Raw genomic sequence first — 23580 nt, 5'->3', positions numbered from 1 at the left:
ACAGGGTACTGCACGTCTTTTATCTCCAGTGCAGGATTCAACCCCCATGGTGCTGGGTCTCCATCCTGCAGTACTGCCTCCACCAGCATTCACAAATCCTAGTGACACCTCACACCACACCCTGTCAGGCACACCAGTGGGCTGCTAAGCTGGAGTAGGGCCACCCACGTAGGGGTCAGGCAGGGAGGTGGGAGGTGACAAGTCAGAACATTGGTAGCACTCGAGCAGTGAGGAGCTCGAGGAAGCCGGGAGTTGGAGCTCCCAGGGGGACGCAGACTAGGTCGAAGACAGTGGTCTGGACCTGGAGGAGTCGGAGACCCGGTCGCGGGAGATTGTGACTGGGTGCTTGGCTAGTCTTGGAGGATAGCCAGCAGCCACAGTTCAATAGCCGAGCTGGGACCGAAGGCACGTCGGGATACATGGACCCTAGGTCGGGGAGAAGCTTCAAGCAACCCGGCAATTAACCTGCGGAGGACAGGGCTTATATGGACTGTTCCCACAAACTCAGAGCTCGGGGGTACTAGCGCAACGAGGGGGATAGGGCTTTCCAAGCAAATCAGCCCACTGAAATCCCAAGCGTGAGCTCCTGAGAGCAAGCTCCTCTGCTACACTTAGTAGGGAGCGGGGCCCGGAAAGCTCCAAGCTGACGGGCCACCTAAACACTCTAAAAGCACTGTGTTCGGAGGAAGGCCACGGACCACCAGGCAGTGCTGCAGGGAACGGGACCCGGACGAGCTCCCCAAGAGGGCAGCGGCATCCAGAGACTTGGTTTACAACGGTGTCAGCGTCTGCTTTCTTCTGAGTACCTGAATAACCCCTGCACCCCGCTCCACCATCCAGAGTCCAGGGGCCCTCCCCTACCCGTGGAGGGTAACATCATCTGGCTGCCCCACTCCATCAACCCGGGTACTCCCAACGGCAGCGGCGGTACTCCCTATTACCGCACACCAAGGGTGGCGTCACAAACTACCTAAATCCCCTGTAAATAACCCCCCCATCACGTACCGGCGCGACCCGAGCCCCCGGGTCCGGATACCCTCAAGCCACGAGTAGTGACATCTGGATCTGAGCGGTCCGACCGCTTCTGGAGGCATCCGGCACAAAACTACACTAACCTGAAGTCTGGATGTACCTGTTGTGCTGACATCACTCTGCTGTGGCCCACGCCGGTGCCTGCACTGCCCTGTTGTGGTCTGTGCCTGCTGTACCTGATGTCCGGTGTCTGATGACTTCTGCCCGATGTCTGGAGCTTGACCCGATGTCCATGACCTGTGCTTAGGGACCTGTGCTTGAGGTCCTACTCCTGGTGTCTCATGCCTGATGTCTGCTGGTGCTTACCCTGCCCATTCCTGTTCAAGTTCCTGCTCTGTGTTTCTGCTTCCTCAGTCCGGCTGTCACCCTGGCCCACTCAGCTGCCACAGTCACGGTCTCCTGCCCTGGGAGTGTCACCTGGCGTCCAGCCTTGCGGCGGGCGCTTGGTCAAGCAGCTCCCTATGTTAAAGGGTACAGCCGGCGTTACACGCAGCGACGTATCTAACGATATATCGCCGGGGTCACGGATTCCGTGACGCACATCCGGTATTGCTAGCGACGTCGCTGTGTGTGACAGCAAGGAACGACCGTTAACAATGGAAAATACTCACCTTATCGTCAATCGTTGACACGTCGTTCCTTTTTAAAAAATCGTTGATTGTGGAGGACGCAGGTTGTTCATTGTTCCCGAGGCAGCACACATCGCTACGTGTGACACCCCGGGAACGACAAACAACAGATTACCTGCGGCCGCCGGCAATGCGGAAGGAAGGAGGTGGGCGGGATGTTACGTCCCGCTCATTTCCACCCCTCCGCTTCTATTGGGCAGTCGCTTAGTGACGTCGCTGTGACGCCGCACGAACCGCCCCCCTTAGAAAGGAGGCGGTTCACCAGCAATAGCGACGTCGCTAGGCAGGTAAGTCCGTGTGACGGGTCCTAACGATTTTGTGCGCCACAGGCAGCGATTTGCCCGTGACGCACAAACGACGGGGGCGAGTGCTTACACCAGCGATATCGCAAGCGATGTAACACCCCTTTAAGTCCAGATTCCCCCTGTGGTCCAGTGGGTCCTCTCTACTCTCGGATTCTCGCTGTCTTCATGACAGCATTCAGCTTTCTACAAGCAGGTATAAACAGTCGGACTCAGGCCCTTCTCTGCCCCATCTACTTTGAGGCCTGGTTGGTATTTAGCTAGGTGAAACACTACAGTCACGGACCACCTTGTCATGGTGAGATGACTTTTATGGGGTTTTTCGTCTTTTCTATGTGTTGCTATTTATATACTGGCTATGCGTTCTGTTTTTATTCCAGGTTATAAAGTATCAAGAATCCAAAGATTTAACATTTTTCATTTTTCACCTAGAAATTGCAATTATTACATTTCCAGATTATCAAACAGTCTACATTTCGGATTAGCACAATTCCAGATTATTGGGTGCCAGAAAGGACTTTACCTGTACAGTTCCAGTGAACACATTACACCTTGTCTCGGAGGCAGCGGCAGCCAATGTAGTCTAATTCACTGCCTTCATTGAAGTATCACATTTTAGCAGAAAGCCGCTCGGCTCGTAGAACTTTACATCTGTCCGTTCTTCCCTCTTCGCTTAATTCTGTTGTCTTTAAAGGGTTTGAACTTTATCAGATCTAACGGGGATTACAGGTATCCCGATCCTGCAGGAACAGAAAAGACCACTTTGCTTGTCAAATGGAGAGTCTGATACCGAATGAAATCCTTCCTGGCTCCTCCAGCAAGAAACAGGTTAATCTTCACTTAGGGGTGTTATAGACTTCAAGGGGCACAGAATGACTCCTTCTAATCTCTATAAAAGGGAAAGCAGTGTTGGCTGAAATCAGAGGAACATTTTGTCAGAAACCAGAGGCTAATCCTCTTCCACTTAATGGTTTGAGTGGAAGGACTCGGAGAGTAAACAGTCACGCAGATTAAACTCCAAAACTTAATTGGGCGTAACCAACACCAACGACATCATCTTAGGCTAAGCCCCTCGTAGACTCCTTCTCATGTCTTAAGCCTTCACCATAAGGACCATTCATGGTTTTTTATCACATTTCAGTCTCAAATTGAAGACTCCAATATCGGAGCCAGCCATCAGGACGCTGCTTGGCTCCCAAAATAAGAGGGCAACCCCAAAAGTGGTCTCCGGTCTGTGGGTACAAAATAGGGACTATTGTTTCATTTCAAATGAATTGGCATTGGCTCTGAAACTGAACGCTACCTATTAAGCAACTCCTAATTGTTTACGCTTTAAAAAAAATATGACATTCGAGACTAATTCCATAGACATTTCTGTCCATTTGCTAAATATTTCGTTAGATGGACAGTTTGTTCTTCAGAGGTGCATTATCTTATACACCTAAGTAGTTGTAGCTGTTCTGGAGAACATGGAGTGTGTAGACAATCATAAGCTGACCATATCAATACGTTTATTTTTTACTCAGCAGCTATTAATCTTTTGTAAGACCATTTACAGTTTTCCGTCTTACGAAATTGTTAGTGGGTAGAAAATGAAGTGGTGCTCATGTTTCTATTATACTTTTCCTCTGATTGTTCCACTCCTGGTTTTGGCTACAAATACTGAGGTAAAAACCTCACCAAATACTCAATACTGCCTTAGAGCAGAAGAGAGGAGGCTCCACCACCAGCTCCAACTTCAGCAAAGCAGAGAAGCTGCTCTTGTGGCACCCCTGCGGCTTCAGGCGCTACAGTGAACTGCACCCCCATTAGGGTGTAATACTTATCCCAGGTTCTGGGAAGGTCGATGCCAGTTTACACTTACACCAACATACAGTCAGCGGGTTGCCCTCACTAATGGGGACTGGGCCAGGGTCGGGTCATAGTAGGGGGTCACTGCAGTGGTGGGTTTACAGGACGCCACCGCACCAGGGGCTCCCCGATCCGCTGGAACCGGGCACTCAAGGTCAGGGAGTAGCAACCACTAGGGGGAGTCAAGAGCACACAGTGGGAAAAGCAGGTTGACCTAGTGAGAGTTGTGAACCAGCCGGTGGCAGCTCAGAACACACAACACAACTACAACAGGAAAGAACAGCTTCAGACACAGAGCAGAGAGGACGTGCCGCGAGCAGCTCTGTGGGCCAAGGCGTTCAACACGGTCACTGGGGAGAAGCAGGTGGCTGCTTCCACAGGCCGGCGCTGTCGGGATACAGAATCCTAGGGTAGATATACTCTACGTTATCTACCAACTCTGCAAGGGTCGCGGGGAACAGCTGGAACAGTCACTGAACCCGTCCCAACGAGTCTGCAGCACATAGCATATAGGATGCAGGGTTGAGGACCGGCCCCGCAACGGAACCGCGCTATCAGCATACAGAACGGGACACTTTACTGACACCGGGATGCTCAAGGACTTCACGCCACAGGGGTCCGATACTTAGCGCATCAAAGGAGGAAAGGGCTCACAGGCTGACACACACACGGGACTTGACCTTTCACGGATCCGAGATCGGCTGGAGCCCATTGTGGTGGAGACTGGTACTCTGGGGCAGTGCCTAAAAGACTTGTGAGTAAAAACACCTGGAACTGCAGCCCCTGTTTCTGCCTCTCCTTTACCGGCGCCATCACCCAGCGCTGCGGTGCCAACGGGGATCACTACTACCCCAGTCATCCTTCCCGGGGTAATCCCTCTCCGCCTGTGAGGAGCGACACCATCCCGGCTGCACCCAACATCAGCCCCGGTGAGAGACCCTGCAGCGGCGACCCCCATACCTGGCCGCGTACCACAGGTGGTGTCACAATTATCTAAAAGACTTTCCAAACCTCCAACTACTACCTCCATCCTCCCTGCCACCCCCCAACCCTCCTTCCTTTACGCCTCGGAGTGACGGAACGGGCCAGGCCACCCCATTACAAGCAGAGGATCTGCACCCCCGGCCCAGCAACGAGTAGGTTAAAAAACCTGCCCCGTGGGGTGCTACACTCTACTATACAGCCACTTCTTTCTCTGCCTCTCCTGCTGTGTAAATTAATGCTAAGCGCTCCCTGTCCTGCCTTCTGCCCTGCAATAACATCTTAGAACTCAGTAGTCGGGTCCCAGGAGGAGGGGAGTTTGCACCACAGGGAAGATGGACATACAGGAAGAAGAACATGCAAAGTAAGGGCCCCACTGCTGTCCGGGGCAGCCGGCATCATGTGCAAATCATCTGTAGACAGGACAAGTCCATGTGTATTATGTTTGTGTGGCGCCCCTGACCTGGTCAGGCACCACTGAGTACTGCACCCATGCTGGGGACAGTACAATACAGGTAATCCAGAAGGCTGACTGGGGTGTGGAACACAGGCGCATAGTGATCAGGTCTCACACATGTACCCATGAGAGGACCCCTGGGGATCCCAGGAGGGGGAAAAGCCTTCACCTTCACTGGAATAGTGGAGGGGGCCAAAAGCCTCCATCTCCTCTCAAGGGGTGTGGTAAGAGAGTCTGGTTGCTAGGTGGCGTAGGCAGGCACAAAAGGGAAAAGAGAAGGAGGAGTAAACAGTCGAGAGTCTGCAGCAGAGTGTGGAGGAGTGAGGAGCAGGAAAGTGAAGCTCAGACAGGAGCAGCAGTGAAGGTCCCAGATGTGAGCTGGTTCAGAGCAGAGTCCAGGGAGCTCCGAGGAGAGCTGACCCCTTCCCCTGGGCTGCTGTAGTCTGACAGCGTCCGCGCAGTGGCTACCGACGGGGGAGAACGGTCAACTAGGAGTGCTACCCGAAATCCATCTTCAGCTAGAGAGAGAGCAACGGAGTGGGAAGTAAGGAGACTGCTAGAGAGTACCAGGCCCAAACGGGCGGCAGATCCCGAAGCGGAGATAGATCCAGCTTTCTTTTGCTAAACCTGCCGGTGTGGGGCTCTCAAAGCCCACGCCACAACACCACAAAAGCCGCAGCCACGTAGCCACAGTTAGGGCCCATAGGTCACAGGAGGCAAGCAGCTGGAGTGATCTGGTCCAGGCGACAAGCAAACGGCAACTGAAGGGGAGTGAGGTTTCAGCAACTTCCCTGGGTGACCCCCATAGGGACTAAAAGTCGGGGTTACCCCAAACCACCAAGGGCTAAGGAAGGCGAGTTAGTAGTCACCCTCACAAGTCAGCCTGAAGGACACCTGGTTCCCACTTGGTTCATCCCAGCTACGCCCGGGTCACTCACCCTGCCATCAACTGTGAGTAAAAACCCTGAAAGACATCCTGCCTGTGTTGAGTCATTCTGCGCCTTGTAGTTCTACACATCTACACAGGGCCCTGGGGCTTGCCTCACTCTCAGGAGGCTACTACAACTGGCTGCACCCACCATCAGCCCCAGGCATCCCTTAACCTGCAGTGGCGGTCCCCCACTGACCGCAAATCTGAGAGTGGCGTCACGACAAACTACAAAGAAGGTTTCCTACCTGTGACAAGATCCAGCCGAGTGGAGTCCCTGAAGGTAATGCACCGACACAACACCTGTGGGGCTTCACATCTGGCGTCACGAACAGGATAAGGACTAGACCTGTCCAGACAGGTGACCATGTGCCTGGGCGGTCCGCTTGAAAAATTGGAAGCGCCGCCATATTGCCACCATGAAAAGCGCGCTGAAAAACAACAGCAGCCCGCGCTGGAAGAAGTTACCGCCCACGAAGAGGTGTGGCTACCCAGAGATCCCCTGCAGAGTTCTGACCTCGCTTGTGAAGAGAGCGGAAGCGTCCAGAGACGTCGGGACAGAAAGGGAGCCAGAAGCCTGCTGCTGGGAGAGGAGCTGCTGAAAAAGGCAGAGCGGAAACTGAACAGCTTGCTACTAGAGGCAACGGCGAGTCCACTGCTGGGAAATCGTGCAGAAGAGGGCGCAGAAGAAATGGCGTCTGACCGCAGAAACCCAGAACCGGGCTCCGCTGCCTGGTGGTATCGGGAGCTGGCCCAGTTCTGCGACCGACTGGAGACCCGGGTCGTGGAGCAGATCAGAGAAGAACGCATGGAACTTCTGGAGATGGCTGCCGCGGTTCAGGCCTATGAGAGGGGAACCGCACGACGAGTGCCAGACCGGACGGCGACGACTCAGACCCCGATGCTGCCACCGATGGGTGAGTCCAGTATTACCCCTGCCGGCCCGGATGCCCCGACCCCTGCTGCCACGCCCGCGGTCCCTGAAGAGGCGCCCGGCGCGGCGACGCTGAGCCAGGCCGCAGCCACGCCAGGTGCGGCCCGCCAAGCCCAGGCCGCCGCAGCGATGCCCTGCTCGGCCCGCCAAGCCCCGGCCGCCGCAGCGATGCCCTGCTCGGCCCGCCAAGCCCCGGCCGCCGCAGCGATGCCCTGCTCGGCCCGCCAAGCCCCGGCCGCCGCAGCGATGCCCTGCTCGGCCCACCAAGACCCGGTCCCTGCAGCGACGCCCAGCCCAGCCTGCACAGATCCCATCGCAGCTGCGACGCCGATCCAGGCCGCCGCCATACAGGGCGCGGCCCGCCAAGACCAGGCCGCCGCCATACAGGGCGCGGCCCGCCAAGACCAGGCCGCCGCCATGCCGAGCGCGGCCCGCCAAGACCAGGCCGCCGCCATACAGGGCGCGGCCCGCCAAGAGATTGCATCACCATTTACCCCGGCCTGCAAGGCCAGAGCAGACACCGCTCCCCAGTCCAAAGAGGTCCCTGCTGGAAAGCCCACGCTGGGGGAGGACCCCGCATACTGGCAGCTGAAGGCTGACATGGAGGTCAAGTTTCCACAATGGTTGGTGGACCAGTACATGCTCCCTCCGCACACCCCCAAGAGGATTCCGGCAACCCCTGCAGCAACTACGCCAAAGAGTCCCCCGCCTGGGCCTGCTGAAGGAAGTTCATCTCCAGCACCGCCACCAAGGGAGTGCCAAGAAGAACTAAGGGGGAGAGGAGGCCAGGAGGTTGAGGAGTTGACCCCGGAGATACCAGCAGTGGATCCATGCCCAGAGCCGGAGATGTTACCCTATTCCCGCTGGGACGAGGAAGACCTGACACCTTCTGCTGAGGAAGATCTGCCCCAAAGCCTCACCTGGGAGCTTGTAAGCTGCACTTCGCAGAATCCCGCCCGCAAGACACAGCGCCGCAGTAGAACCCAGTCTTTCCCTGCACCGCCATCCCCAGAGCAGAGAGAAGTCACGGCCAGAGGACCCCTTTGTAGAGGAATTGTGGAAGACTTCAGCCTAAAGTCAGGATACGGGTTCATTGTTGCACCTGGTATCAAAGAAGGTATCTTCGTCAATAGAAGAGACGTTAGAGCTCATTTGCCCAGAGGACACCCTGGCAGAAACTTAAAAATGGGAGACTCCGTACAGTTTACCCTGCATCAAGGCGAAAGAGGCTGGTACGCGCTAGATGTAGTACCATGTCCCAAAGAAGAAAGGAAAGACAGTAATAAAGAAAGAAAAGACCAAAGACCTAATGATGAGACCACTACAGATGAGGAAAAAGGTCAAGAAACCAACAGGTGCCGCAGCCCTACAGGCCCAAGCCCTGGTGAAGAGGAGTCTGCATAAGTTCAAGTAAAGCATACAGTAAGTTAAAGTTTTGACCAGTTGGAAAGTTTGTTTTGCAACGTTTTAAAAGTTCAAGTATGTGCCCACATAAACTAATGTGAGAAATGAACCTTAAGGCTATGAACTGGCTATAGCCACAAACTCTCGCAGTGTAAATAGTTACACCAGAGGGCACCACCACCACCAGAGTCAGCCTGTTTAGGGGCTTGGCTCGTCTGCAACCAGGAGGAGCCCGTCCGTATATAGGGCCTTGGCTCACCTGCGACCAGAGAGCATGCCTGTTTATGGGGCCTGGCTCTCCACCACAAAGAGGGTACCTGGTCAGCACCAACTGTGGAGGCCGCCTCTACATCCTGCCAGAAGAGGCTGAAGGCGCGGATCCACCAAGCCAGGTATACCCTGAAACCACCAGCCCATGAAAGCCGCCTCTACATCCTGCCAGAAGTGGCTGAAGCCGCGGCCAACGGGAGAGGCAGATTGGAGGAAAGGTCTGGGGAAGTAGATGGCCCAGATCTGGTTACCAAAAGGACCGGTGACCTGCCTCCTGAAAGGGTTTGGGTGGGTTAACGGACTTGTGGGTGGAGGGTGGTGATGTATGGTACCTGGTGCTTTTAAATGTTTTACATGTTTTAATGTTTTATGCATTTTTAAAATGTTGTCTTGCAGCCCGAGGACGTGCTGGTGATAACTAAGGGGGAATGTGGCGCCCCTGACCTGGTCAGGCACCACTGAGTACTGCACCCATGCTGGGGACAGTACAATACAGGTAATCCAGAAGGCTGACTGGGGTGTGGAACACAGGCGCATAGTGATCAGGTCTCACACATGTACCCATGAGAGGACCCCTGGGGATCCCAGGAGGGGGAAAAGCCTTCACCTTCACTGGAATAGTGGAGGGGGGCCAAAAGCCTCCATCTCCTCTCAAGGGGTGTGGTAAGAGAGTCTGGTTGCTAGGTGGCGTAGGCAGGCACAAAAGGGAAAAGAGAAGGAGGAGTAAACAGTCGAGAGTCTGCAGCAGAGTGTGGAGGAGTGAGGAGCAGGAAAGTGAAGCTCAGACAGGAGCAGCAGTGAAGGTCCCAGATGTGAGCCGGTTCAGAGCAGAGTCCAGGGAGCTCCGAGGAGAGCTGACCCCTTCCCCTGGGCTGCTGTAGTCTGACAGCGTCCGCGCAGTGGCTACCGACGGGGGAGAACGGTCAACTAGGAGTGCTACCCGAAATCCATCTTCAGCTAGAGAGAGAGCAACGGAGTGGGAAGTAAGGAGACTGCTAGAGAGTACCAGGCCCAAACGGGCGGCAGATCCCGAAGCGGAGATAGATCCAGCTTTCTTTTGCTAAACCTGCCGGTGTGGGGCTCTCAAAGCCCACGCCACAACACCACAAAAGCCGCAGCCACGTAGCCACAGTTAGGGCCCATAGGTCACAGGAGGCAAGCAGCTGGAGTGATCTGGTCCAGGCGACAAGCAAACGGCAACTGAAGGGGAGTGAGGCTTCAGCAACTTCCCTGGGTGACCCCCATAGGGACTAAAAGTCGGGGTTACCCCAAACCACCAAGGGCTAAGGAAGGCGAGTTAGTAGTCACCCTCACAAGTCAGCCTGAAGGACACCTGGTTCCCACTTGGTTCATCCCAGCTACGCCCGGGTCACTCACCCTGCCATCAACTGTGAGTAAAAACCCTGAAAGACATCCTGCCTGTGTTGAGTCATTCTGCGCCTTGTAGTTCTACACATCTACACAGGGCCCTGGGGCTTGCCTCACTCTCAGGAGGCTACTACAACTGGCTGCACCCACCATCAGCCCCAGGCATCCCTTAACCTGCAGTGGCGGTCCCCCACTGACCGCAAATCTGAGAGTGGCGTCACGACAAACTACAAAGAAGGTTTCCTACCTGTGACAAGATCCAGCCGAGTGGAGTCCCTGAAGGTAATGCACCGACACAACACCTGTGGGGCTTCACATTTGCACATACAAGTGCATCTCAATAAATTAAGACTATCCTGAAAAAATGAAAGTGAACCTGTCATCAGAAATTTAGCTATAAACCTAAAAGTTCCCCCCTCTGCAGCTCCTTGGCTGCATTCTAGGAAGCTTCCTATAGTTTTTGTGGCCCCTTTTATTACAAAATAAATACTTTACAAACTTGTACCTTTTCGTATGCAAATTTCTTAAATCTTCCATGGGGGCGGGCTGCCTGATGTACGTTGCTGTCCTCCTGCCGATTTACGCTGCCCCCGAACGCTGAATTTCAAACCTCAGGACGCCGCCCCTGGGCGCCCGTGGTCCCGCGCATGCGCTGTGCTACTGTAGCGGTGCACGTGTGACCGCTGGTGACGCTTTTGCGCGGGCACCGACTGCTCCGTCCGCTCCTCCCATCTATTTCCTGCTGCTGAGCAGGATGGGAAGGAGGTGACGTCCTGTCATGTGGCCAGTGAGCGTTTGCGCAGAACGCTGGAGGAAGAGGGGAAAGTGCGGTCACGAGGTTATGGGCGGCACTTGCTGATGACACTCACAGCGCCGCCCATAACCTCGTGCCCGCGCAAAGTGTCACTAGCGGTCACACGTGCACACAGTGCACGGCACCGCTACAGTAGCACAGCGCATGCGCGGGACCACGGGCGCCCAGAAATTTGCATACGAAAAGGTACAAGTTTGTAAAGTATTTATTTTGGAATAAAAGTGGCCACAAAAACTATAGGAAGCTTCCTAGAATGCAGCCCAGGAGCTGCAGAGGGGGGAACTTTTAGCTTTATAGCTAAATTTCTGATGACAGGTTCCCTTTAATTTATTTCAGTAATTCACTACAAGAAGGGAAACACATATATGAAGTCAATACACACAGAGGGATCTATTTCTATATATTATATAGAGTCATTACACACAGAGTGATCTATTTCTATATATTATATAGAGTCATTACACACAGAGGGATCTATTTCTATATATTATATAGAGTCATTACACACAGAGGGATCTATTTCTATATATTATATAGAGTCATTACACACAGAGTGATCTATTTCTATATATTATATAGAGTCATTACACACAGAGTGATCTATTTCTATATATTATATAGAGTCATTACACACAGAGGGATCTATTTCAAGTGTTTATTTCTGTTAATGTTGATGATTATGGCTTACAGCCAATGAAAACCCAGAAGTCATTATCTCAGAGAATTAGAGTAATTGAGACAAAACACCTGCAAAGGCTTCCTAAGCATTTAAAATAGTCCCTTAGGCGGGCTTTACACGTTGCGACATCGCTAGCAATTGCTAGCGATGTCGAGCGTGATAGCACCCGCCCCCGTCGCACATGCGATATTTGGTGCTTGCTGCCATAGCGATCATTATCGCTACGGCAGCTTCACACGTACATACCTGGTCGGCGGCGTCGCTGTGACTGCCGAACAATCCCTCCTTCAAGGAGGAGGTGCGTTCAGTGTCACAGCGACGTCACTGCGATGTCACTAAGCGGCCGGCCAATAGAAGCGGAGGGGCGGAGATGAGCGGGACATATCATCCCGCCCACCTTGTTTCTTCCGCATTGCCGGTGGACGCAGGTTAGGAGATGTTTGTCGTTCCTGCGGTTTCTCACACAGCGATGTGTGGTGCTCCAGGAACGACAAACAACATCATATCTGCAGCAGGAGCGACATTATGGAAATGAACGATGTGACACAGATCAGCGATTTTTTTACGCTTTTGTGCTCGTTCATCGTCGCTCCTAGGATTTACACATTGCGATGTCGCTACCGGCGCCGGATGTGCGTCACTAACGACGTGACCCCGACGATATATCGGTAGCGATGTCGCATCGCAACGTGTAAAGCCTGCCTAAGTCTGGTTCAGTAGGCTACACAATTATGGGGGAAAACTGCTGACTTGACAGATGTCCAGAAGGTAGTCATTGACACACTCCACAAGGAGAGTAAGCAACAAAAGGTCATTGCTAAAGAATCTGGCTATTCACAGAGTGCTGTATCCAAGCATATTAATGGAAAGTTGAGTGGAAGGAAAAAGTGTGGTAGAAAAAGGAGCACAAACAACTGGGATAACCGTAGCCATGAAAAGATTGTTAAGAAAAGGCCATTCAAAAATTTGAGGTAAATTCACAAGGAGTGGACTGCTGCTGGAGTCAGTGCTTCAAGAGCCATCACACACAGACGTATCCAGGACATGGGCTACAACTGTTGCATTCCTTGTGTCAAGCCACTCATGACCAATAGACAACGCCAGAAGCGTCTTACCTGGGCCAAGGAGAAAAAGAACTGGACTGTTCTCAGTGGTCCAAGGTGTTATTTTCAGATGAGAGTAAATTTTGCATTTCATTTGGAAATAGCAGTCCCAGAGTCTGGAGGAAGAGTGGAGAGGCCACAATCCAAGCTGCTTGAGGTCTAGTGTGAAGTCTCCACAATCAGTGATGGTTTAGGGAGCCATGTCATCTGCTGGTGTAGATCCACTGTGTTATATCAAGACCAAAGTCAGCGCAGCCATCTACCAGAACATTTTAGAGCACTTCATGCTTCCCTCTGCCGACAAGCTTTTTGGAAATGGAAATATCATTTTCCACCAGAACTTGGCATCTGTCCCCACTGCCAAACGTACTAATACCTGGTTTAATAACCACAGTATCACTGTACTTGATTGGCCAGCAAACTCGCCTGACCTAAACCCCATAGAGAATCTATGGAGTATTGTCAAGAGGAAGATGAGAGACACCAGACCCAACAATTCAGACGAGCTGAAGGCTGCTATCAAAGCAACCTGGGCTTCCATAACACCTCAGCAGTGCCACAGGCTGATCACCTCCATGCCACGCCGAATTGATGCTGTATTTCATGCAAAAGGAGCCACAACCAAGTATTTACAAGTGCATTTACTATACAGACTTTTCAGTAGGCGCCAACATTTCTGAGTGTAAAATCATTTTTTCAGTTGGTCTTATGTAATATTCTAATTTTCTGAGATAATGACTTTTGGGTTTTCATTGGCTGTAAGCCATAATCATCAACATTATGCGGTTCCTTTTATTTTGATAGACAGTCAAGATAAGTGCATGGCTGAAGGTTGCAGCCTGCAGCCGTATGCTTTATCTGTGCTTAGGATCATAATATAAGGGGACCCTACGCCAATTTATTTTTTTATTTTTATACCATGATAGTGACCTGCAGACAGGGTCTGTGATTGCAAACAGACAATCGCTGTAACACAGAGTGAAGGCGCATCTGACTGCAACCAATCACAGATGCCAGGACTGCCGGGGGGCGGGGAAGCAGTGAATATGGATGAGCACTAATGAGCGGCTCCAGTAGAAGAATAACCAGCCGCGGGAGCAGTTATAGCCACGCCAGAGACTGGTTAGTATAGCACGCTTCCTCTAGTCCCCCTATCCGTTCTACCACCATTTTTAATTGCCGGATTCTGGTCCCCATAGACTTATGTGAGATTAATTCTGATCCAGAGCCCATTTTTTTTAAAGTCCAGTTAGTCCCGCCGATCCCTGATATCTGCGAGTCCCCCCAAAACTACCCCTCAACATTAAAATTGTCAGTAAAAAGGAATAATAATGGTATTAAGAAAATCAGAGGATGTATAGACAATGATATGCAGAACATTCCTCAGACAACTAGTAACCTCACCTATACGGCAGCAGCCAAGGCTGTAAATGCGTGGATTTCTGCACATTGTGCTCATACTCGATACTGAATAAATTGAGAAGTTTTTCAAATTTTGTTCCCATTTTTTCATCATTTGATTATTATTTTAACATGTCTATAGATCTTGGGATTTACATAACTCCACAACATGTTTTTTGTTTTGCAATTTCAATGTTGAGGGTCGTATTATACATGTTTGTGATTTATTCACTGCTGAAATATATTTACAAATGCGGTTTATTCAATGTTGATATATATTCTCAGATACGGTTTACACTGTGTGCAGAATTATTAGGCAAATGAGTATTTTGATCACATGATCCTTTTTATACATGTCCTAAGCTGTATAGGCTGAGAGCCAACTACCAATTAAGTAAATCAGGTGATGTGCATCTGTGTAATGAGGAGGGGTGCGGTGTAATGACATCAACACCCTATATAAGGTGTGCTTAATTATTAGGCAACTTCCTTTCCTCTGGCAAAATGGATAAGAAGAGAGATTTGACGGGCTCTGAAAAGTCCAAAATTGTGGGATGTCTTGCAGAGGGATGCAGCAGTCTTGAATTTGCCAAACTTTTAAAGCGTGATCAACGAACCATGGGCGTACCCAGGATCAAAACTAGGGGGGGGGGCAAGCCATGGTCGTTCAGGTTGTAAAATATTAGTACGGAAAAGGTGAAGGAAACGAAAATTTTAAGAGAATTAAATGTAATTATAGCTCGATTAATGACTCCACGCCCCTCCCCCCTCACCACACACACACACACTACAATGCACCCCCATTACCCTCACACACACGCACACACACACACACACACAATACAATGCACGCTCCATTACCCCCTCCCCACACACACACACTACAATGCACCCCCCCATCACCCCCTATACACAAATGTGTCGCCCTGGACAAGCCAGGGGCCACAGAGAACAACACCACAACACACCCCATACTCCCTGCAGGCACATCAAGGTCAGACACAAAACCCTTGTTGCCCTCCTCCAGGGGCTGATGTCCACACCAGGGGGTGGAGCCAGGTGGTTGGTCTCCACCCAACAAGGAGTTCACAGTCCTGGAGGCGGGAAAACCAGACAGATTAGTTTGAGAGGTGAAAGTGTGAGGAGTGAAGTGGTAGGAGAGCAAGCAAAACTGACTGAGAGCGTCCGGGTGTGTGCCCCGGGCGAGACAGCAAGGTTGGTAGACGGCGGTGACCGTCTGCAGGAGTGGCCGATTGGAGTCTACCGTAAGGACCGCGGACGGGTGGTGGCCCGGCGGTACCGGACCGGTACACAAAGAGAAGCCAGCACCAGTGGCAGGGGCCTTTCGGACCCCGGCAAGGCTTGGAGTCGTCGTGAATTTGACAAATCCGTCAGTGAAGGAGACCTCCTGGGTTTCCAAACAACTAAGTCCCGATTGAAGGCAACAGTCCGACCGAGTGAGAGGGCCACCGCCAAGGCACCAGTTCCTCAGGGCCAGCGCCTGCGGGCAAAAAGGGGCTCCTCCGTCCCATATCCAAGCCGGGAAGCGGGTTACCGGTGGGAACCCATCGATACCAACAACCGTACTTAGGTGCAGGGAAGAGACAGTCACCGCTAACTTGCAGGGAACAACAACACCGCAGCCGTCCGAGGGACCCGTCCAGCCAGCCACTTGTTTTACCGTGAACTGTGTCATCATCATTGGGCTGAGTGAGTACCTCCGTGCCGTGCGGCACAGTGCTGCCCCTGCGACCCTGCACCTAATCAGGCCCCACAACCCGCGTGCCATCCATCCCTACCCCATCACCGGGGCCCCGGGACAACAAACCCCCTACCGACGGAGGGGAGAATAACAACCCAAGCTGCTCCCTGTCACCGTCCCCGGGATCCCCATCCGGAGCAGCGGTGGTGTCACCAAAAATCACCACAACCGTGGGTGGCGTCACGGACAATATCCCCAAAACCAAAACCACCCCCTTTTCACTCACAGGCGAGGAGCGCCGCTCGAGACCCCGGGATCCGGCCCACCGCTCGAGCCACCGCCAAGCAGCAGCCGCAGCAGCAGCGGCCGGACCCGAGCAGGGGGGTGTGAGCGCAGCGTTGCCATCCTCCTCCCCGCCCGCGACAACTTGGCGTCATGAACAGGATCCTACCGCTCTGCCGTTTGGTAGAGGTGCGCCTTGTTACCGCCAGAGGTGTCCGGCCGAAAAATTTCAGAAGCCGCCATCTTTGGCGCGGAAAGTTCCCGCTCGAGCGTCTCCTCAAGTAGTGGAGGCGTGAAGGCCCAAACCCCGCCCTGATAGAGGAGGAGCCGGAAAGAAACTGAAGGGGGACGAAATGGCGGCTGGCCGCGTGTAGCTTGCGGCTCCACAAGTAGGGACGCTGGGACCCCACGATTTGCTGACCCCTGTAAAGAATGTCCGCTCCACCTAGTTATGCGGAGGCTACCGAACCGGTGCCTGGGACAGCGGCATGGCTGAGGGCCCGAACGGCAGGGATCTGCCGACGCTACCGGAGCCAGATCTGTAGGATGATGGAGCAGTGGACCGCAGAGGTGGAGGAGGTACCTGCGGTCGCGTGGGTGTATGGAATGGAGGCTATGATGGGGGAGCTGGAGAGTGACCCACGCCCCTGTGTCCCCGAGGGACCGGCCGGTGCGGCTGAGGGACCCGGTCTGCCCCTGGCCCCCATGCCGCCTCCGTCCTCCTTGCCCGTGCACCGCGCTGCACCTGGCCCGTCGGGTGTACACCCCTCCGTAGCAATGGCTGAGAGAGTGACGAGTCCAGAGGATGCGGCAGCTGGCGGCGACCCGCCTGGCGCAAGGGAGGATGATAGCGAATCCGGACCGGACACAGAGCCCGTTTCTGAGGAAGACGAAGGGGTCGTTGCCCTGTGCGACATGGAGGCTACTTACATTCCCCGGAGCGGGAATAATGGATACCGTGCGGCCCTACCCCGCCGCGCCTGTTATGCACTGGAGGGGCTGGTTCCCGTGTTCCTCCACCCGGGGCCGGATGAAGATGATGAAAGCCAGCAGTAAGGGCAGCGGAGCAACGTTGTCCCAGTCCCCGTTGGGACCACCTGCGTGTGTGTTGTGAAAGTTTTGAAAGTTGAAAAATGATAAGTGAATGGAACCGAAATGTCACCTGATTGTCTACTGCTGATTGAAACCGGCCGTTGCCGGCACCGTTGTCCCCGTGGGGACCGTTCAAAAGGTTGCATAAGGGACTTCTTATGGACAAGCCTGAGAACTTGCAGGGCAACCACAAACATTAGTGGCTTGTAAATAAATGTGTTGTTGCAGCTTCCAACCGTTGCCGCCTCCGGAGAGGCAGATTGGAGGAAGGGCCCGCAGTGGAGCAGGCTGGGGCCCAGCCACCACAGGAACCGGTGGCTAACCTCTGGGGGTTCAGGGGTTCCCCATGGACGTGGGTCCCCTGAAAAGGATAGAACCCGCTCGGGCAATTTGTGCAGGACTGGGGTCAAGGGGTGCTGCCTGTTTCTTAGGGGCAGCATCAGGGCCAGGTTGCTTGGGTGGGTGAGAGCGGAAGCCGTAACCGTTTGAAACCGTTGAAACCGTTTAAGTAAGAGTACCTCCCGATGTGGGAAGATGTTATTTTAATTGTATGTCTGTCACCGTTTTACATTTTACATTTTTCTATTTTTACAGTTGGTGAAAATAAATCCGGTGTTGGACGGGCAGCCCGAGGATGGTCTGCATTAAACTAAGGGGGAATGTGTCGCCCTGGACAAGCCAGGGGCCACAGAGAACAACACCACAACACACCCCATACTCCCTGCAGGCACATCAAGGTCAGACACAAAACCCTTGTTGCCCTCCTTCAGGGGCTGATGTCCACACCAGGGGGTGGAGCCAGGCGGTTGGTCTCCACCCACCGAGGAGTTCACAGTCCTGGAGGCGGGAAAACCAGACATTAGTTTGAGAAGTGAAAGTGTGAGGAGTGAAGTGGTAGGAGTGCAAGCAAAACTGACTGAGACCGTCCGGGTGTGTGCCCCGGGTGAGACAGCAAGGTTGGCAGTCGGCGGTGACCGTCTGCAGGACTGGCCGATTGGAGTCTACCGTAAGGACCGTGGACGGGTGGTGGCCCGGCGGTACCGGATCGGTACACAAAGAGAAGCCAGCACCAGTGGCAGGGGCCTTTCGGACCCCGGCAAGGCTTGGAGTTGCCGTGAATTTGCCAAATCCGTCAGTGAAGGGGACCTCCTGGGTTTCCAAACAACTAAGTCCCGATTGAAGGCAACAGTCCGACTGAGTGAGAGGGACACCGCCACCGCCAAGGCACCAGTTCCTCAGGGCCAGCGCCTGCGGGTAAAAAGGGGCTCCTCCGGCCCATATCCAAGCCGGGGAGCGGGTTACCGGTGGGAACCCATCGATACCAACAACCGTACTTAGGTGCAGGGAAGAGACAGTCACCGCTAACTTGCAGGGAACAACAACACCGCAGCCGTCCGAGGGACCTGTCCAGCCAGCCGCTTGTTTTACCGTGAACTGTGTCATCATCATTGGGCTGAGTGAGTACCTCCGTGCCGTGCGGCACAGCGCTGCCCCTGCGACCCTGCACCTCATCAGGCCCCGCAACCCGCCTGCCATCCATCCCTACCCCATCACCGGGGCCCCGGGACAACAAACCCCTACCCACGGAGGGGAGAATAACAACCCAAGCTGCTCCCTGTCACCGTCCCCGGGATCTCCATCCGGAGCAGCGGTGGTGTCACCAAAAATCACCACAACCGTGGGTGGAGCCACGGACAATATCCCCAAAACCAAACCACCCCCTTTTCACTCACGGGCGAGGAGCGCCGCTCGAGACCCCGGGATCCGGCCCACCGCTCGAGCCACCGCCGAGCAGCAGCCGCAGCAGCGGCCGGACCCGAGCAGGGGGGTGTGAGCGCAGCGTTGCCATCCTCCTCCCCGCCCGCGACACACACACACACACAAACACACACAAACACACAAATACAATGCATCCCCCATTAACCCTCCCCACACACAATACAGTGCAGACTCCATTACCCCTCCCCCCACACACAATACAATGCACCCTCCATTACTCCTCCCCAGACATAATACATTGCACCCCCCCCATCACGCCATACTCACACAAATTACACTACCCCATCACTATACACTCCTGCCTCCCCCCTCCCTCAGAATACAGAACTCCCCCTCTGCGTGTCACAAAGCTGTGTCTCCTTCACAAATGCTCCCCGTTGTGTCCTCAGCCCCTCCCCACTCATCCCCATTAATTACACCTGTGTCTTCGGCTCCTCCATGGAGTGATTACCGCTTCCTGATCTCATCACGTTGCTTCACGTCGGGGTGGGGCCCTGTCCCGGCGCGCTGTTCAAATGTATTTACGTCTGAAAGATGCAAATACATTTGAAATAGGAAGGATGAAGCTGCGGTTACCAGCATCGCCGCGCTCCTCTGCACTGTGTGCATGCCGGGCACACTATCACACAGCAGAGCAGGCACAGCACAGCGCCCTGCCTCCTGCTGCAGCTAGTGTGTCGGACATGCACACAGTGCTGAGGAGCGCGGTGGTGGCTGCAGATACACCATGCCCCTGTTCTAGGGGGGGGCAGCTGCCCCACCCTGCCCCTCGCTGGGTACGCCCATGCACCGAACAATCAAGAGTTTCATGGCAAATAGCCAACAGGGTCGCTAGAAGCGTGTTGGGCAAAAAAGGCACAAAATAACTGCCCATGAATTGAGGAAAATCAAGTGTGAAGCTGCCAAGATGCCATTTGCTACCAGTTTGGCCATATTTCAGACCTGCAACGTTACTGGAGTATCAAAAAGCACAAGGTGTGCCATACTCAGGGACATGGCCAAGGTAAGGACAGCTGAAAAACGACCACCTTTGAACAAGAAGCACAAGATAAAACGTCAAGACTGGGCCAAGAAATATCTTGAGACTGATTTTTCAAAAATTTTATGGACTGATGAAATGAGAGTGACTCTTGATGGGCCAGATGGATGGGCCAGAGGCTGGATCAGTAAAGGGCAGAGAGCTCCACTCCAACTCAGACGCCAGCATGGTGGAGTTGGGTACTGGTATGGGCTGGTATCATCAAAGATGAACTTGTGGGACCTTTTCGGGTTGAGGATGGAGTGAAGATCAACTCTCAGACCTACTGCCAGTTTCTGGAAGACAACTTCTTCAAGCAGTGGTACAGGAAGAAGTCGGTATCGTTCAAGAAAAACATGATTTTCATGCAGGACAATGCTCCACCACATGCATCCAACTACTCCACAGCGTGGCTGGCCAGTAAAGGTCTAAAAGATGAAAAAATAGTGACATGGTCCCCTTGTTCCCCTGATCTGAACCCCATAGAGAACCTGTGATCCCTCATAAACTGTAAGATCTACAGGAAGGGAAAACAGTGCACCTCTCGGAACAGTGTCTGGAGGCTGTGGTGGCTGCTGCACGCAATGTTGATCATAAACAGATCAAGCAACTGACAGAATCTATGGATGGTAGGCTGTTGAGTGTCACCATAAAGAAAGGTGGCTATATTGGTCACTAATTTTTTGGGGGTTTTGTTTTTGGATGTCAGAAACGTTTATTTCTAAATTTTGTGCAGTTATATTGGTTTACCTGGTGAAAATAAACAAGTGAGATGGGAATAGATTTGGTTTTTATTAAGTTGCCTAATAATTCTGCACAGTAATAGTTACCTGCACAAACAGATCCTCCTAAGATAGCCAAATCTAAAAAAAACCCCTCCAACTTCCAAAAATATTAAGCTTTGATATTTATGAGTCTTTTGGGTTGATTGAGAACATAGTTGTTGATCAATAATAAAAAAAATCCTCTAAAATACAACTTGCCTAATAATTCTACACACGGTGTATTTAAAGGGTTTGTCACCTTTCAGAAAATCCCTTGGTGCAATCCTTACTTTACCCATAGCCTTGAGGTCCACTGCTGCGTTTCTGCTGCTTCTAGTATCTGATGTTGGCTGCAGCGATAATGTTATGTCAACAGCGCTGCAGCCAATCTCTGAGCGAGTCATTCAGTCTACATGGGCAGAGATGCTGAGCTCAGTGATTGGCTGTCGATTTGACAGCGCTGCATACAATATCAGACACTATGTCTTAGGCCAAGCTCAGATGATTGTATGAAAACTCAGGCCAGTCACATCAGTAATTTTGGACTTGTATTGGCTCAATGTGCAGCTCCGTGCGCTCATCCAAGTAGCACTAGTCTGGTCCGTAAAAAAGACCAAAGTAGTGCATTCTGCCATTTTTTTCCATGCAGGCTTTCAGTCCATGTCTAAATTGCAGTAATTATGCATTGATTGCAAAACCACTGGATTCTATAGTAAGGTATAGCGCTCAGAACACAACATGATTATTCTTTGACCACAAGGGGGAGCTCTATGATAAAAAAATAAAAAGTATTTTGATCAGGCTTTCTAGATAAATTACATTATTATTTTCTTTTTCTGTATATTTTATTTATAATATTATAATTTAGTTATAGTTATAATTTATGAGCAAAACATCAATGCAAACAGTACAGACTAGTCACTATAAGAAGAGCGACATGTCCAATCCCTCTTTCGGGTTATTTGAGAGCTATCTGATGTTAAAGGGGTTTCCCCATGAACATATTCCTTTTATTTAATAGATCTTGAAATAATAATAATTTCCATAATTGGATGTGATTAAAAAAAAAAGTTCCTGTGCTGAGATAATGTTATATATGTGTCCCTACTGTGTAATTGCTGTGTCTGACCATACAGGGACATGGTCTGATCATACCACAGCTCCTGGGCAGGGGAGGACACAAAAGAGGGTATACTATACAGACATTACAGCATGAGATCACAGCTGATTCTTTCTGTGAGGTAAAGCATTTCCCTGCCTGTTTAAAAAATGTTTTACCTCACAGAAAGAATAATATGCTATCCCTTGCTGTAATGTCTGTATACTCTCTTACTTCCTCCCATGCCCAAGAGATGTGGTATGATCAGACCATGTTTTTGTATGGTTAGACACAGCCATTACACAGTACATAGCAGGGACACATTTATAAGATTATCTCAGCACAGGAACATTTATTTTAAACACATCCAATTGTGGAAATTCTTATTATTCCAAGATTTGTTAATTAAAATTAACTTTTATTTATAGTAAAATCGCTTTAAGTTCTCAGTACTATTCATTAGTGCTAGGATATGCAAGTAATTGTAATGTATCCCCCATACATTGACATTTACAGTATATCAAACTACACGCTGTGCCGTTACAAGCTACAGGTTCTATGTTGCTCTACTTGATGTCTGAACTTTCTTTCATTTAATAAAATGTTTATGATGGAATTTACAGTGACAGCCCTCCTGAACTTCATAGGATATTATCAGGGGAGTAACAATTGTGGACGCAGCGATCGCGACTGGGCTCCGAGGTACAGGGGGCCCGCCGGACCCAGTGCCTGTTTCAGCTAGATGTTTGTCCAAGGGCGTACGTCCAACTAAAATACATCACAGCACAGAGACCCAGCAGTTCCCTGCACTGCGGTGTGCCAGCCACCGATTAAGGCTATGAATATTCACTGCTCGCCACGCCCATAATCCAGGGCATGGGGAGCAGAGGATTTGCCAGCACCCACCAGCTGACTGTGCTGTAAGTGGGCACGCTGTGCATGACAACGTCATGTGCTGCACCGCTTACACTCTGGTCAGTTACAGAATGCCATCATCGGAGGAGGACACAGAGGAAGCGAGGTGAAAGTGAGTATAATTGTTTATAATTTTAACATACAATTATACTAGGATCATACAATTATATGTCGGGGGTATCATATGTACCAGGATGGGGACATAAACCAGGCTGGGGCCATGATGTATAATGGCATGAATGGCAGAATGGGGCCGTTATGGGGACATGTATACCAGGATGGGGCCAGTATGGGGACATGTATACCAGGATGGGGCCATTATGGGGACATGTATACCAGGATGGGGACATGTATACCAGGATGGGACCATTATGGGGACATGTATACCAGGATGGGGCCATTATGGGGACATGAATACTAGGATGGGGCCATTATGGGGACATGTATACCAGGATGGGGCCATTATGGGGACATGAATACTAGGATGGGGCCATTATGGGGACATGTATACCAGGATGGGGCCATTATGGGGACATGTATACCAGGATGGGGCCATTATGGGGACATGTATACCAGGATGGGGCCATTATGGGGACATGTATACCAGGATGGGGCCATTATGGGGACATGTATACCAGGATGGGGCCATTATGGGGACATGTATACCTGGATGGGGATTTCTATACATGGATGGGGCCATGATAAGAACATATATACCAGGATGGGACCACAATGGAGATATATATATACCAGGCTGGGGCCATGATGGGGACATA

This window comes from Anomaloglossus baeobatrachus, chromosome 5 (assembly GCF_048569485.1).
Source record: "Anomaloglossus baeobatrachus isolate aAnoBae1 chromosome 5, aAnoBae1.hap1, whole genome shotgun sequence".
In the NCBI taxonomy this organism is placed as follows: Eukaryota; Metazoa; Chordata; class Amphibia; order Anura; family Aromobatidae; genus Anomaloglossus; species Anomaloglossus baeobatrachus.
This window is presented reverse-complemented; position numbering follows the sequence as displayed.